Source organism: Canis lupus, chromosome 17, assembly GCF_048164855.1.
Source record: "Canis lupus baileyi chromosome 17, mCanLup2.hap1, whole genome shotgun sequence".
Lineage (NCBI taxonomy): Eukaryota > Metazoa > Chordata > Mammalia > Carnivora > Canidae > Canis > Canis lupus.
The window spans coordinates 32,356,244-32,371,018 of NC_132854.1; the positions used below are offsets into that span (position 1 = coordinate 32,356,244).

At 37.9% G+C, this 14,775-nt stretch overlaps 2 long non-coding RNA genes and 1 pseudogene across 3 annotated transcripts in view; 1 reads left to right on the top strand and 2 right to left on the bottom strand.

Moving 5' to 3' along the window:
* Window positions 1–3,208: 3,208 nt before the first annotated feature.
* Window positions 3,209–3,336, bottom strand: LOC140608460 (U1 spliceosomal RNA; annotated as a pseudogene).
* Window positions 3,337–6,525: 3,189 nt separating this feature from the next.
* LOC140608012 (uncharacterized) lies at window positions 6,526–10,037 on the bottom strand. Its single transcript, XR_012009956.1, has 3 exons — window positions 9,941–10,037; window positions 9,555–9,672; window positions 6,526–8,772 (listed from the first exon to the last, which is right to left on the bottom strand). It is a non-coding gene; the product is annotated as an uncharacterized lncRNA (long non-coding RNA).
* A 52-nt stretch (window positions 10,038–10,089) lies between these two features.
* LOC140608011 (uncharacterized) overlaps window positions 10,090–14,775 on the top strand; it is a 261,913-nt gene continuing 257,227 nt past the window's right edge. For both annotated transcript variants that reach the window (XR_012009955.1, XR_012009954.1), the window contains exon 1: window positions 10,090–10,454. This is a non-coding gene — a long non-coding RNA (uncharacterized lncRNA). The remainder of the gene's footprint in view (window positions 10,455–14,775) is intronic.

Consider the following 14,775-nt stretch of genomic DNA (forward strand, 5'->3'; position numbering starts at 1 on the left):
TCCCCAGGGTTAGGAGCACAGGTTTGTCAACATGTGGGCCAGCTTGACTGAGTTCTGACTCCTCTACTTATTGCTTGTTGACCTGAGGCCAGTGACCAAACTCATTAAAGCTGAATTTTTTTATCTTTCAAATGATGGATTTAAGCTAGACCTCTAAGGCTCCATTTAGCTATATGATTTCTGGGGTAATTGATTTTCCAAAGCTCCAGATAAATTAAGTAAGGCACACAGAAAGAGAATTTTAGTTTTGCCTTTCATTTTAACTGCCATAATCCCTCTTCATCTCATAGTTGGCTTTTTTTTTTTAATCATACAACTAATGAGCCAAGTAAATATTTACCAGCCATTTTCTTTCTTTTGTTTTTCCTTTTGCTACATAGTACAAGTCATGTTGAAACTGTGTGGTTAGCCTTGTTTTGTTTTGTTTTTTCAAAGAGATGAATAAATCATTTCCCCCCTCTTCATTATGGGTGTTGGCTGTATCTGTCTTCATGTCAATGGGAAGAAGCATGTTTTTATTTGTATAAACAGCATACATATCCAGTTGAGGGGTGACTGGAAGATACTTCTTTTATTCACTCAAAAGACGTTCATTAAAAAACACTGTATCTCAGCCAGTGTGCTAAGTGCTGAGAACACAGCCTGATGGAGAATACAGACAAGAAGAAGCAATATAATATAGTGGGATACGTATGATGCTAGATGTAATAAGACAGTTTTGAAGCAAATGAGGGGCTGTAACCCAACCTTGAGAACCTAAGTTTTTCTAACAAAGCAAGGGTTTTAGATCTAAGATGAAGATCACCTAAAACAGTAGAATGTTTCCCAAAAGACCTGGTCTGAGAGAGATCATCTGGAAGGGACTAGTAGGATAGCCATAGGGCCTGTCAGTCATTTTAGCTTTCTGCTGATTATGCATCCGCAATACCCTTTATCCCAGAAACAGAAACTTGTACTTCAAATCTGGGAAATCCAAGATATGCATTGGGAGTGTGGCTGTTAAGAATTTAATTAAAACGTTCCAATTCTGTTGGGTTTAGTTTTTAAACTGTGACTATCGAAGTACTTATAATCTGCCAATTCTCTGGAGGGCTTAGTCATCAGTTGGCCTGATGGTTTTGGGTTTGTTTTTCCCTTAAGTGTATGTGTCTGAGGCATGAATGGAAAAATATAATCTTGAAACAGGTTTGCATCTAGGTTTAAAAAAATTAATTAGTTTCAATACTTAAAAGTATATAGGGATTTATTCAATCATAGATTGGTATATTGAGTGTTATTACAGAACCTTCCACTAGATGCCACTGTTGTTTCAATTAGTTTGCATTCCTTTGCTTTCTCTGGAAGGGACTTCATAGGACAGCAAGCTACTTGAAGAAATTACATAGTTCACCATTCTGCTTCCAGGTAAAATATCCCCAATATAGGAGAATCTAGCTTATTTAGAAATGCCTTCAGGGAAACTACTTAAGTCTCCCTTGTAAGGTCCTAAAACTTAATTCTTTTTATTGTCAAGAAATTGTTTTATATCAAACCTATATTTTTGATACTGCTGTTTAAACACATTTCCTTTCTCTGTTCTCAATGGAGATGAGGAAAAACAGATCATCTTCTCATATATAAAAGTCTTTCAAATACAGAAGACTGATATAAAATTGCTTTTCATCTTTTTTCCTTAAGGCTAAAATAATATAATTTCTTTTAAGTTTTCATCACATTTTTTTTTTTACCACTCTACCTAATTTTTGATGAGATCTAGAATCCAAATTGAATTCAAAATACTCCAAGGAGTTTGGGTTTCCATTCATGGTTGATTCATTTGTTACTGTCCCAAAGTTTCAGCAATATGACCTAACAATTATTTCTTGGGTTCTCAGATAAACACAGAATAAAGCTGATATTGGTTTAAATCACCATACTTCATTCCAATGTTGATAATAGATACTAGGGTAGACAGGTGTTCATCAACTCTACCTTGTCCTAGCCAAAACAATTTTGAATATGCCATCTTCTTGTTCACTTTCAGACTTTAGTATTCCGGGTACCTGGGATGATTGCAACATCCTACCCTATGCTCCTTTCTCCTGCCTGGTTTATATACACCTTCCATCTCAGATTAAACATCATTTCTTCAGGAATCATTCTCTGAACCCAGCAGTATCTTTTGCCCCCAAAGACCTTGCCATATATCCCAGCATGTTTTCCCTTAACATCTTGCACTTCTCTTTTGTAAAATTTGCACACATATAGTCCTTTAATTATTTGTAAACATCTGTTTAATGTCTGTTCTTTCCCCCCATTAGATGCTATTAAGTTAGGGGGTAAGGTTTGTTTGTTTGGTTGTTTTTTGACTCACATGGGTCCAGCATACTACTGAAGATCCAGTGGGCACGTGGTAGGAACTCAGTAGGCCTATTTTGACTAAAGGACTAGTTTCCAACTAATTTGTATCCTTTTCTTTCCCAGAGATATGATGATTCTTGGTAGGGCAATTATCAGGAATCAGGAGGTAGATAAGAGCATGGCTTATTCAAAAATCTGAAAAAAAAATCAGGGACCTAGATGGGGAGTGAGAGAGTTACACCCACCAGTTTAGTGAGGAAGGAAAAACCAGATTTTAGACTGTGCACTATAGGCAACTAAAACTACGGATAGGTTTTTAAAGAGGGAAATGATATGGTCAGATGGTGACAATTCAACAGGAATAGCGAACAGTTCACAAGGACAAAGACCATGTGTGCTGACCATTACAGTAGTAACCTTGACATGGAGCTGTTCTTCCTGGCCAGTTGTGACTTCATTTATAGCTGTTCTTTTGGAGGTGACTTTACCATGCTTTTGAAGTCTTTGACACAAATGTGGATAACAACAATGATGTCAATAATAATAACATAATACCTAATGCCTGTTGAGCACTTCCTATGCATTAGGCACTGGGTTAGCCCCTTTATAAGCATTATATCAGGATGAAACTTTAGCTTGCATAACAATCACCTGGGGGGCTTTTTGTTATAGACTTCTAGGCCCCTGCTCTCAGAGCTCTGATTTAATAGGCATGGGTGGGGCTGATAATTTTTGTGTTTCTGACAATATCCTGGGTGATGCTGCTGGTCCAGGGACCATACTTTGACAGCCTCTGCATTATATCATTTAATCATCAAGACAATAGTAAAAGATAAATACTATTTTTTTCTTTTTTCTTTTTTTTTTTTTTTGTGCAGTCGAGTTTCCGACATTTGGGGAAATCGCAGGGGTTAGCACATCCGGAGTGCAATGGATAAGCCTCGCCCTGGGAAAACCACCTTCGTGATCATGGTATCTCCCCTGCCAGGTAAGTATCGATAAATACTACTATTATCTCCTCTTATATGTGAGGACACTAAAGCTTTGAGAAGTTCACTAACTTGTCTAGAGGCATATACCCAGTAAATGGCACAGCTGTCAAACACGGGTCCTTCTAATTCAAATGTTGCTCTCCCTAACTCTTATAATGATCGTTCTCAGGGCAGCCCGGGTGGCTTAGCAGTTTAGCGCCGCCTTCAGCCCAGGGTGTGATCGTGGAGACCCGGTATCCAGTCCCACATCAGGCTCCCTGCATGGAGCCTGCTTCTCCCTCTGCCTGTGTTTCTGACTCTCTTTGTGTCTCTCATGAATAAATATATAAAAATCTTTTTTAAAAAATGATGGTTCTCGAACTTTGCATGCATCAGAATCACTGGAGAAGTTTTTAAAAAACATCAGGTACAGATTTTCCTTGACTCATGATGGGGTTATATCCTGATAAATCCATCATAAGTGGAAAATACTGAGTCAAAAATGTATTTAATACACTTAACCTACCAAATCTCATAACTTACCTGATACTTTAGCCTACCTTAAACATATTCAGATCACTTACTTTAACCTACATTTGGGCAACATCATCTAACACAAAGTCTATTTTTAAGTAAGTGTGGAATATCTCATGTAATGTATTGAATACTGTACTGAAATTGAAAAACAGAATGGCTATATGGGGACAGAATGGTTGTAATCATATTGGTTGTTGGCCCTCGTGATCATGTGGCTGACTGGGAGCAGGGGCTGCTGGCCCTGCCAAGCATCTCAAAAGAGGATCACATCACCTATTACTAACCCAGGAAAAGATCTAAATTCAAAATTGGAAGTGTGGTTTCTAGTGAATGTGTATTGCTTTTACACCATTGTAAAGTGGAAAACTCATAAGTTGAACCATCTTAAGTCAGGGACTATGGACACTTGAGTGCTCCCTTTGTTTAATGAATCACATTTTCCATCATAGGATGGGCTACCTGTTATTTGACAAACTTCTCAAGAGATTCTAAAGCCCAGAGATTTTTGGAAACAGTACATTTGGCTGCACATTCTAATCTCTTGAACATTAAAAAAAAAAAACAACTCAAAACTGACATCTGATCCCAACCCCAGATATTCTGATCTATTTGTGCTGGGGTTTAATTTAGGAATCAGAATTTTTTAAAGATCCCTGTGATTCTAACCTGCAGTTTGAGAAGTGTGAGAACCACTGCACTAAGATTCTGCCTCTTGAACTTAACTGTTCATGTTTTAGAGACACTTGAAAATGAATTCATTATGCAAAGAGATGTTAAAGCAAGAAAACACTAAAGCAGGCTTTAGGGGGGAGGAGCTCTGGAGGTAGAAGCCCTGGGTTTAGATTGATCTGTCATTTACTAACTCTGCTGTAACCTTGGGTGAGTCATCAAATATTTCCTAAGTCTTGGTTTCCTCACATGTAAAATGAAAATAATGATAAGACCACATGCTCTTCCAATGCACAGCATTATTGTGAAAATTAAATAAAATTGTGTCTCTTTAAGGCTTTATGAACTCTTGAACACTAAACAAATGTGAGAGATTACTTTTGTATTGATTTGAAGAGCAACTTCTCACCAAAGATATATCATAGCCAGCAGTAAATGAGGCTCATTTATTTTTTTCTACTTGCAGCAGTCATGCTCAGCTTATATTCAGGTGTTATGTCAAAAACATTTCCTTGGATTTTTTTTTTTTTTCTGGCAGGCATAAACACTGGCAAAATCTTTTTTTTTAATATCATTTGTATGCTTTCCTGAAAGCACCAAATTATAGGCAGGACTAATGGGTTGAGAATGCTTAAGGCCAGTTTACTGTGGCTTGCCTATGACATATCACCATCTGAAAAGCCATCACAGAGGAAAAAAAATCATTCACAGTCTAATTTAAATAATGGCTGCATCTTTGCAGTGAAGATAGACTGTGACAGTTTATAGGTTTTAGATGGTGACTCCTTCATGTTGTAAAAACAGATCAGCTGCCAGTGGACCTACAATTATTGCCATATGCATTTGTGAGTTTTTAAAGGGAAATTGAGTGAGCAGCTGCCATTACAACTAGGTAGATTTAGGTGAGTGAATGTATCCGTTCAGTGACATTTAAAAAAAATGTATCATCTGCTTGTAAAGCTTCAGGTTCCTGAAGCTCAACTTCCCACTTGTAAATTTCTGTAATGCTCTTTAAAAAAGAGGCTGATAATAATGAAGACGAGCAGAAGGAATCTTTTGTAAGCATGTAATTAAGAGCATTGCAAATTATTTTCTCTTCCTCATCCTCAGTACACAAGTCCATATTGAATCTGGGAAGCCAGAGAGGACTGTCTAGAGTGGTTTGCTGACATAAAGAAGAAAGGTGGGTTAAAAAATGAATTACAGAAAAAAATTTCCCTTTGTCTTTTTCATGAATGAGCTCTCTTAACTCTTTACCTCCATAGATAGAGCCCTCTTCATGTATGTGACATATACAAACCAGGGAGGAGGGGGCCAACGCTGCACAGGATGGGAGAAGTGGGATCTTCTAAGTGGGGCATGGCCATTCCTACCTTTGTCCTGAGAAACAGAGGCTATTTCCAAAAAGCAGAGGGTAGGTTACTCTCTTTGTTCTGAATCCAAAGGGAAGGTGACAGAGATCCAGAATTGGAATAATAATAGCTACCATTTATATGATACTCTAAAAGATTAGTAAAATTTCTTTATCAAATTTAACAAAAGGCACTTTCATTTTGAATCCTAACTCACTGAAATGCAAAGACTGCAGTATTTTAAAAAATGTTTTTTGAATAATTCACCACTGCCCTTCTAATGATGTGATCACCTTCATCTGACTTGACCATTTGACATACTGGATATCCTACTTGGCTTTCTTCCCTTCTGTGGCTTCCCTGCCCACTCAGAGAAGAAAAGAAGGAAGATTAGATAGTAGAGGAATAGGAAATAAAGCTACCTTGATATCCTATTAATCTGGCTTTCCATGATGCTTTATTTCTCAATGATAGTACTTACCAACTAGTGTTGTAATTTATGATTTTTGCCTATTAAACTATGAAATCTTCAAGAGCTAGGCAATGCCTTTCCAAACAACTATGCATAGTGCCTCACACAATTAGGTGTCTCAAAAATACTTATTGAATGAATGAATATTAGAAACAATATATAATAAACCTAAGAAAAAATCGGCAACTTGTAAGAATTTTTATTTCATATGTTGCTCTGTTTTAAAGCACATATATATTTTTACATGTTACTGGTATAGTCACTTTGCCAGAGTAGGTTACAAATATAGTCATGTCCCTTTCACCTCAAGGATCTTTGGGGATTCCATAGTTTTATTTTATTTTATTTTATTTTTTTATTTATTTAAAGATTTTTATTTATTTATTCATGAGAGACACACACACACAGAGGCAGAGACACAGTCAGAGGGAGAAGCAGGCTCCATGCAGGGAGCCTGACGTGGGACTTGATCCTGGGTCTCCAGGATCACGCCCTGGGCTGCAGGCGGCACTAAACCACTGAGCCACCGGGGCTGCCCCATAGTTTTATTTTAGGAGAAAATCCCATGGCTTACTTGAGGACTATTATACCCCAAATTGTTTAAGAACTTCAGAGGCTTATTCAGTTTAGAAGGGTCTGGGCACAGTCTGACTGGTTTGGTGGTGGGCGGTGTCTTCAGCAGCCATTGCTTTGATTGATCAGGTCCTGTTTTTTTGCCTGCCATGCTCCTCTGATCCTTTATTGAGTTCCCTTTCTAAGTCACACTGTTCTAGGGGTACTATCTCATGTGTCTCTGTCCTCCGATGTGGTGAGGCAGCAATCTATTGGCTGCTTCAGATATCCACATACCTCACATGGGGCTCTTACTCAGAATCCCAAGGTTACCTCTTTTGTGTTTAATTGTACTCACATAATAGATTGGGTCTCAAGGCTCTTTTAGGCTCAGTCATACAGCTGGGGTAGGCCCTTTTGATAAACCTCAGGCCCTCTCTTTGAAATCATGGATTACCCTAGAATTCTCTTACTTCCTGGAGAGCTCCATTTGGAGCCTTTGTGGTCATTTGCACCATCAGGGCATGGTCAGTACCATCCCAAATAGTCTACTAACATTGAACTTCACAAGGGAAACTATCACTCTCACTTTTCTCTACTCCCAGGAGGCTCCTAGAGCTTTATGCAAATTTGTCCACCTTTTTCACAAATGCTGACTCTAAATTTCAAGGGATACAGAGGTGAGACTTCGTCAGGCTCCAGAAAATTTGCTGTATCTTTCCTTTAAGCAATAGGTACCTGCTACCCTTACTTTGTGTAAGCAGGGTTAGTCAAGTGACTCTTTTCTGAAAAAGGAAAATTTGATCTAAGGTGGCTTGTTATATTCATCTAAAGATGCATGAGTTTTCTGAATAAATGCTGTTTTAAAATTTCTTTTCAATGCACACATGCATATGCACACATGTAGATATAAATAAGTACACATAGATACTCTTGAGTCCACAGAAAGTGTTAACAATAACCATCTCTGGATTATAAGATTGCAAAGCATAACTCATTTTTTTCTTGTTTTTCTCAAAAATACATATTTTTGAACAATAAAATATTAAAAGTTAGTATAATAAATATAAAGCAAAAAATTCCATAACTTTAGAATAAACACTATCAACTACATATGCCAGAACTGAAATATCTTTGAAAATAAAACATGACACTGTCAATAGATTTTATCCTCTGTTTCATTCACATTCAATTATAGGTGAATTTATAAAAATATGTAGTTACCTGTGCTACTTGCTTACTTTCTGAAATGCAGGTGCTAGTGACAAGCCATTCATACAATTTAGTGACATTTGCTCTGTTGTTGTCTTAATGGCACTCTAAATTCAAGTTTTAACTATTTCACCCTCCGATTACAATTTATTATTTTTTCAAAAAGCATATAATGGAGAAATATTTTTAAAACATCTATTGCAGAAAGAGAACAAAGGTGTTACCTCCAGTTGTGTTCACATATCATTTTACTGTCAAACTAAAATTTTCTAAGATAGCTCATGAACTGGCATCTTTTCAGGAAGCCTAGCAAAGTCTTTCAGGCAATCTCTTTCACATATTATTTAGAATGTAATTTCTAGCAGTTGATTTAATCTCAAAATATATCCTTATAACAAAATAATCTTAGAGCAGGACTTAACTCTTTAAATGCAAAGTACAATAAAGGAACACTTTAAACCATTTGTTGGTTGATTTGTCATTCATCATTTACTCTGGCATATAAGCTAACTGACATCCAAACATTGGAGACAGACAGCATATGCATAATGTTCTGTGGTTGACTAAAATTCAAAATTCCCTATATCCATTCAGTATGGTGTGAGAACGGCTCATTTGTCCCTCTGACTTCTGTGGAACTGGAGTTGTAACAGTGGGGACTGCACAGCTGGGAGGATGAGAAAAATGATTTCATTAGGAAAAAGATTCCAAATTGGAAGCGAGTTGCTTTTACAAATCTCATAATAAAAACTGATTTTTGTACTTTCCATGTGCTTATTCTGCAAATGTTTAGTGCATTTCTGTCTGCTAGGTTTAATTTTCTAATTTGGCTCGGTTTGCATGTGAAACTGATTTGAATAAATTAAAGGGAGGGTGTTAAGGGTTTTTTTTTTGTATTTATTTTTTTCTTGAGTTTTTTGGAAGAGGGGTCGTGGGAGTGCTCAGTCATAGGAACTTCATTATTCTCAATAGGCTATTTGCAGTCAAATGTCACAGAATTCAGTGCGTGAGACATGTCTTGTATTATGCCGTATCTACTAGATCATTTCATGATTCAATGAGTCATAGAATCAGAGATTGTTTTAGTTGGCTGGGGACCGGATGCAAAAGTCAAAAAAAAAAAAAAAAAAAGTGGAGTCTTTCTCAAAAGCGATCCGACAAATCCCTTTTTCCTGACCACCCCTAATCTTCCCTCAGTCCTGGCAGAGAAGAATCCCCCAGAGATGGGAATGTGTTGTTTAGAAAAACTTCTTAGGGGATTCTGATAGGATCCTCTGCCTGAGAACCAAAAGTTTATATTCACATTCTAAAAAATGAGAAAAGAAAGAAATTGCAGAGAGGTAAAGTAATATCCATCTGCAGTAACATCAAGGCTGGCACTTCATTCACGGGTCATTTCTCTTTAAAACCTGTTGAGGGGGCAGCCTGGGTGGCCCAGCGGTTTAGCACCTGCCGTCAGCTCAGAGCATGATCCTGGAGTCCCGAGGTCGAGTCCCACGTCGGGCTCCCTGCATGGAGCCTGCTTCTCCCTCTGCCTGCGTCTCTGCCTCTCTCTCTGTGTGTGTCTCTTGAATAAAAAAAAAAAAGGAAAAAACAAACAAACCTTTCGAGGGTATTAGTCGCAGTAACTCCCCCTTAAACACGAGGAATACGTTCCAAGACCCCCAGCAGATGCCTGCAACCACAGAGTTCCAAACACTATATATTCTACGTTTCCTCCCAAGCACACATACGTAAGGTACAACTTAATGCATATATTAGGCACATGAGATAGTAATAAGTATAACTACTAATAACATCGAACAATTATCACGATATACTGTAGTAAGCGTTACCTAATGTGGTGTGTCTCAAAATATTCTATGGCGCTCAGCCTTCTGGGGATGATGGGAAATGATAAAATGTCCACGTGCTGAGATGACGTAAGGTAAATGACGCAGGCGCTGTGACGTTCCGTTAGTCGGATGATTCGTTGGGAAGATCATTTCCCTTTGGGGGGGGGGGAGGGTCGCTCTCTTAATGAAACTGCGAAAGTGAAACTGCAGATGGGCCGGGCTGCCCTCTCGGCGTCCATATTGGTTTCGCACCCTCCGAAGTTCCTCAGGCGACCTGTGAACCTGGCCGCGGTAGGCCGATGGCCGAGGAGCGCCTCGAGGAAGGGACGGTAGGCGGCGGGTGTAACCCGCAAAGGAACTGAAGAAGGGGGCTTGTCGTGGGCCGAGCGTGGGGACAGACCGTGCCTGCAAGGCGGCGGGGGAGGTGAGGAGCCTCTGAACGTCCAAGTCCAGCGCGCAGGTCAGCCCGCGCTCCCCTTCTCTCCATGAGCTCTTCTCACAGCGCCTCGTCCAGGTAATCTCTTCCATGTATTATTCTTCAGGATGGGGAGTTACAGTGCAGGTGTTGAGGTAATGAGGTTGTGAAGGTATTAGGGCGAGCTGTAGCCCGTCCAGATGGAAGCAGGCCTCAAACTGAATTCTTCAGCAGGGACTGTTCATTTCGTTTGTTCTTGATACAGCACCAGTGTCTAGTCAGCAAAAGTCCACTCAGTCCCTCAATCTTCCTGTAAATGTCCCTGGATGGATTGTTTAAAGTAGGTTTTTGTGAAACATGGTTAAAACAAAACAGAACAAACAAAAAAACAAAACAAAACAAAACAAAAAACTCCAAAACACAAAAAAACAAAACCTACCATTTTGTGAAAAATGGTAAAAAAATAAAAAAATAAGTTGCGAGGGGCGCCTGGGTGGCTCTGGTTTAGCGCCTGCCTTTGGCCCAGGGCGTGATCCTGGAGTCCTGGGATCGAGTCCTGCGTCGGGCTCCCTGCATGGAGCCTGCTTCTCCCTCTGCCTATGTCTCTGCCTCTCTCTCTATGTGTCTTTCAGGAATAAATAATTTTTTTAAAAAATTAAGTTGCGAATTCAGGAACTCAAGTTACTGATTGAGACTTCGTTCTCTTTACTTTTTACCTTACAGATAATACATGCATAAAATATGCGCCAACTATGAATAGTTTACAGTAAGCTTTAATATTAGCTAACAATTCTTTCTTACTAAATCAGTGCTTGCAGCACTTAGTGTGCCTAGAAGGAAGAATAACTGGTCTGGGCAGCCTCTTTTACTTTCTGGCTTTGTGGATGCTTTCTGCAGATTCATCACTATCTATGCTGGACTGGCTGCTTCAGGACTCATAAGAGTTGATCTTTGCTCATGTACTTGTTCAAGGTATAATATCTACATATTAAATCTATTTCAAGTACATTGATTGCCTTATGAAATGCTTTGTAAAGGCTGGTTGCCTGCTTTACTGTAAGGTTTTGGGAATATGCTGTTTGACTCTTTAATCTGAATATTTGGTATCAATGTTCTTTGTCATCTGCAACCTCGCTGCCAAATTTTTCGAGTTTAATGTCAGTAGGTGAATTTGGTCTTTTTGGGTGGGAAGAACCTCTTTCTACTTAAAGTCTTAAACAGAAAATGAATATCTTACTGGATTAAAAAAAATATGCTTCTGATATAACATGTGTAAAATATACCAAAGAATGGAGGTGTTCTTATTTAGACATTTTGCATCTAGTACGTATTGGCTACATAGCAGCATTCTCTCTGACCTACCTGTACCCTCCAATATGAAAGCACACTCACTGCTGCTGTTATCTCAGACTAGTACTGCCCCACAGAAATAAATGTAGGCCATATATGTTATTTCAGATATTCTATAACCATATTAAAAAAAGAAACAAGTAAAATTAATTTTAATAATATATTTTATTTAATCTAATATAGCCAAAACATTATAATTTCAACATGTGATCTATATAAAAAGTATTAATAAAATATTTTACATTCTGTTTTTCCTACCAAGTCTTTGACATCTGGTATGTATTTTACATTTAGAGCACATCTCAATGTGGATGTTAACTACAGACTTTTCATTGGGAATACTTGATCTGCATTCAGATTTGATAAAATACATAGCTGAAAAGCAGATTCACATATCCAAGCTTTTCCAAAATACTTAAAAGTTTTCCAATAATTAAATTGAAACTGGAAAAGTAATTGTTCTCTTATGTGCACATTGTTAAAATGGGTTCATCTTTTTTTTTTTTTTAAGATTTTTATGTATTTATTAGAGAGAGAGAAAGAGAGAATAGGAGTTGGAGGGGGGCGGCAGAGGTAGAGAGAGAAACAGATTCTCACTGAACAGAGAGCCCAATGCCGGGCTCAATCCCAGGACTCTGAGATCATGACCTGAACTGAAGGCAGACACTTAACTGACTGAGCCATCCAGGCACCCCAGGGTTCATCTTTTTTTAAAAGCATCAATTTGACTTTGAAGCCAAATATGAATTTGAAAATTACGTCTATCCAGCTTAAGTAAATTCACTAACTCTGGTGTCAATTCAGTATTGTTAACATTGAATTCAAAGAGGTATGGCATAAGTTGAAAAGCAGTTCTAAGTTTATCAATATCAGCAAAGTGTTCTTCACGTTTTTCTTATAGTTCTCAGAGGCAATTATATAATGCTATTAATTATAATTAACATGTTTTGCACATTGATTCTCATGAGAAAATATGTGAAATCATTATTACTTATAGATATTATGAAAATGTCAATATTAATATAATTTTTTGCACTTGTCTAGCTAAAGTCACAAAAATCTATTTCCTTGCTGCTTCACATTTAATTCATTTTCAGTGTGCTATCTATAAAAATCATAGATCGGGCAGCCCCGGTGGCACAGCGGTTTAGCGCCTCCTGCGGCCTGGGGTGTGATCTTGGAGACCCAGGATCGAGTCCCATGTCGGGCTCCCTGCATGGAGCCTGCTTCTCCCTCTGCCTGTGTCTCTGCCTCTCTCTTCGGTCTCTCTGAATGAATAAAGAAAATAAATCTTAAAAAAAATAATAAATAAATAAAAAAAATAAAAATCATAGATCACATTGCCCCTTTTGCCTTTATTTATTATTTGGCAAATATTCTGTTTCAAGAAATCCTGAATAGGAGTTCAGAGTACAATAAATTTTTGTAAAATGATTCCATGACTTGAACAACCAGCCTTGGTCAAGAACACAAGAATTTTTAATCTATTGCCTACTATTTATTTTAATAATTCAATTAACTGGCAATGATTAATCAGTTGCACATGTTTACTGAATGATTTTAATAACTGTATCTGTGACACTTTTTGTAAAGTCCACTACAGAAAACTGAGCATACATATTTTCAACATGTATTATGCAAAAGAACAAAGCAATAAGAAGGGAAATGTCAGTCTCTTGTTTTAAGACTTTAATAAATACAGGTTTTTGACCTAACCTAGATGGAATACCATCTATCATGATAGAAATAATTTTGTCCTATGCAGCTGAGACCCTTATTCGAGAGGTGTAAAAGATGAAAAAGAAAATCTTTTCTAGGAGTTTGGATTTTAGGCTGCAAATTGACAACATTTTTTTTTCTTTTATAAATTTGGAAGTTCTTCAAGACAAAAGTACTCTTGGGGAACTCATAAAGAAATATGGCTTTAAATATCATCCATATGCTGATGACTTCTAAAAACATTATGTTCAGCCCTAACCTCTTTCCTGAATTCTAGACTTGAATATCCAACATCTACTTAACATTTCCAAATTATTAATTCTCCCGCCAAACTGCTTATTCCCTAGTCTTCAATGCATGGTAACTCTTGGCCAAAAGAAATTGGAAGTTTTTTTTTTTTTTGGAAGTTATTTTTAACTTGTCCCTTTCCTTCATGTCTTATATTCAATCTAGCAGCAATTCCTGTTTGTCTCTACCTTTCTTTCTTTCTTTTTTTTTTTTTTAATTTATTTATTCACGAGACAGAGAGAGAGAGAGAGAGAGAGGCAGAGACACAGGCAGAGGGAGAAGCAGGCTCCATGCAGGGAGCCCAACGTGGGACTCAATCTTGGGTCTCCAGGATCACGCCCTGGGCTGAAGGCAGACGTCAAACCTCTGAGCCACCCAGGGACCCCCTGACTCTACCTTACTAATGTATCCTAAATGTGACAATTTCTTAGGAATTCATTGTTACCCTACTAATTTCACTTGATCTGTTGCAAAACCTCCTAGGTAGTCTCCTTGTTTCCATTTTGTTACTTTTAGAGTCTATTTTCTTTTTTTTTGTTTTTGTTTTTTTTTAGAGTCTATTTTCAATGCAGCAGTACTACAGATTATTTTATGCTTCTCTTCAACAACTTTCCAGTGGATTCTCTTATCATCAAAATCAGGGCCAAAAGTCCTTAACCAACATAACCTTGTTCCCACCTCCCTTCTGTCCTTAACTCCTATCATCTTCTTCTCTTGCTCATTTGCTCCTTCCCCAGTGGCTTCCTTGCTGTTCTTCGAACAGTCCCAGCACACATACCTCTGGTTTTGCAAACCTATTATTCCCTGTCTAGAACATTCTTTTCCTGCTAGCCAGTAATTTGTTCCTTCATTTTATTCATGACTTTGTTTATCAGGGAAGCTTTCTCTGAATATTCGCCTAACACATGTTACTCCCTGTGCCTCCCTACCCTCCTTTATTTTTCTTATAGTACCCATCACATATTTATATGGTTTTTGGAGAGTTATGCCTGTCTTTCTCTCTAGAGCATAAACATCAGGAGAGCAGGTTATTCGTTCATTTGTCACTGTTCTGTCCCCAATG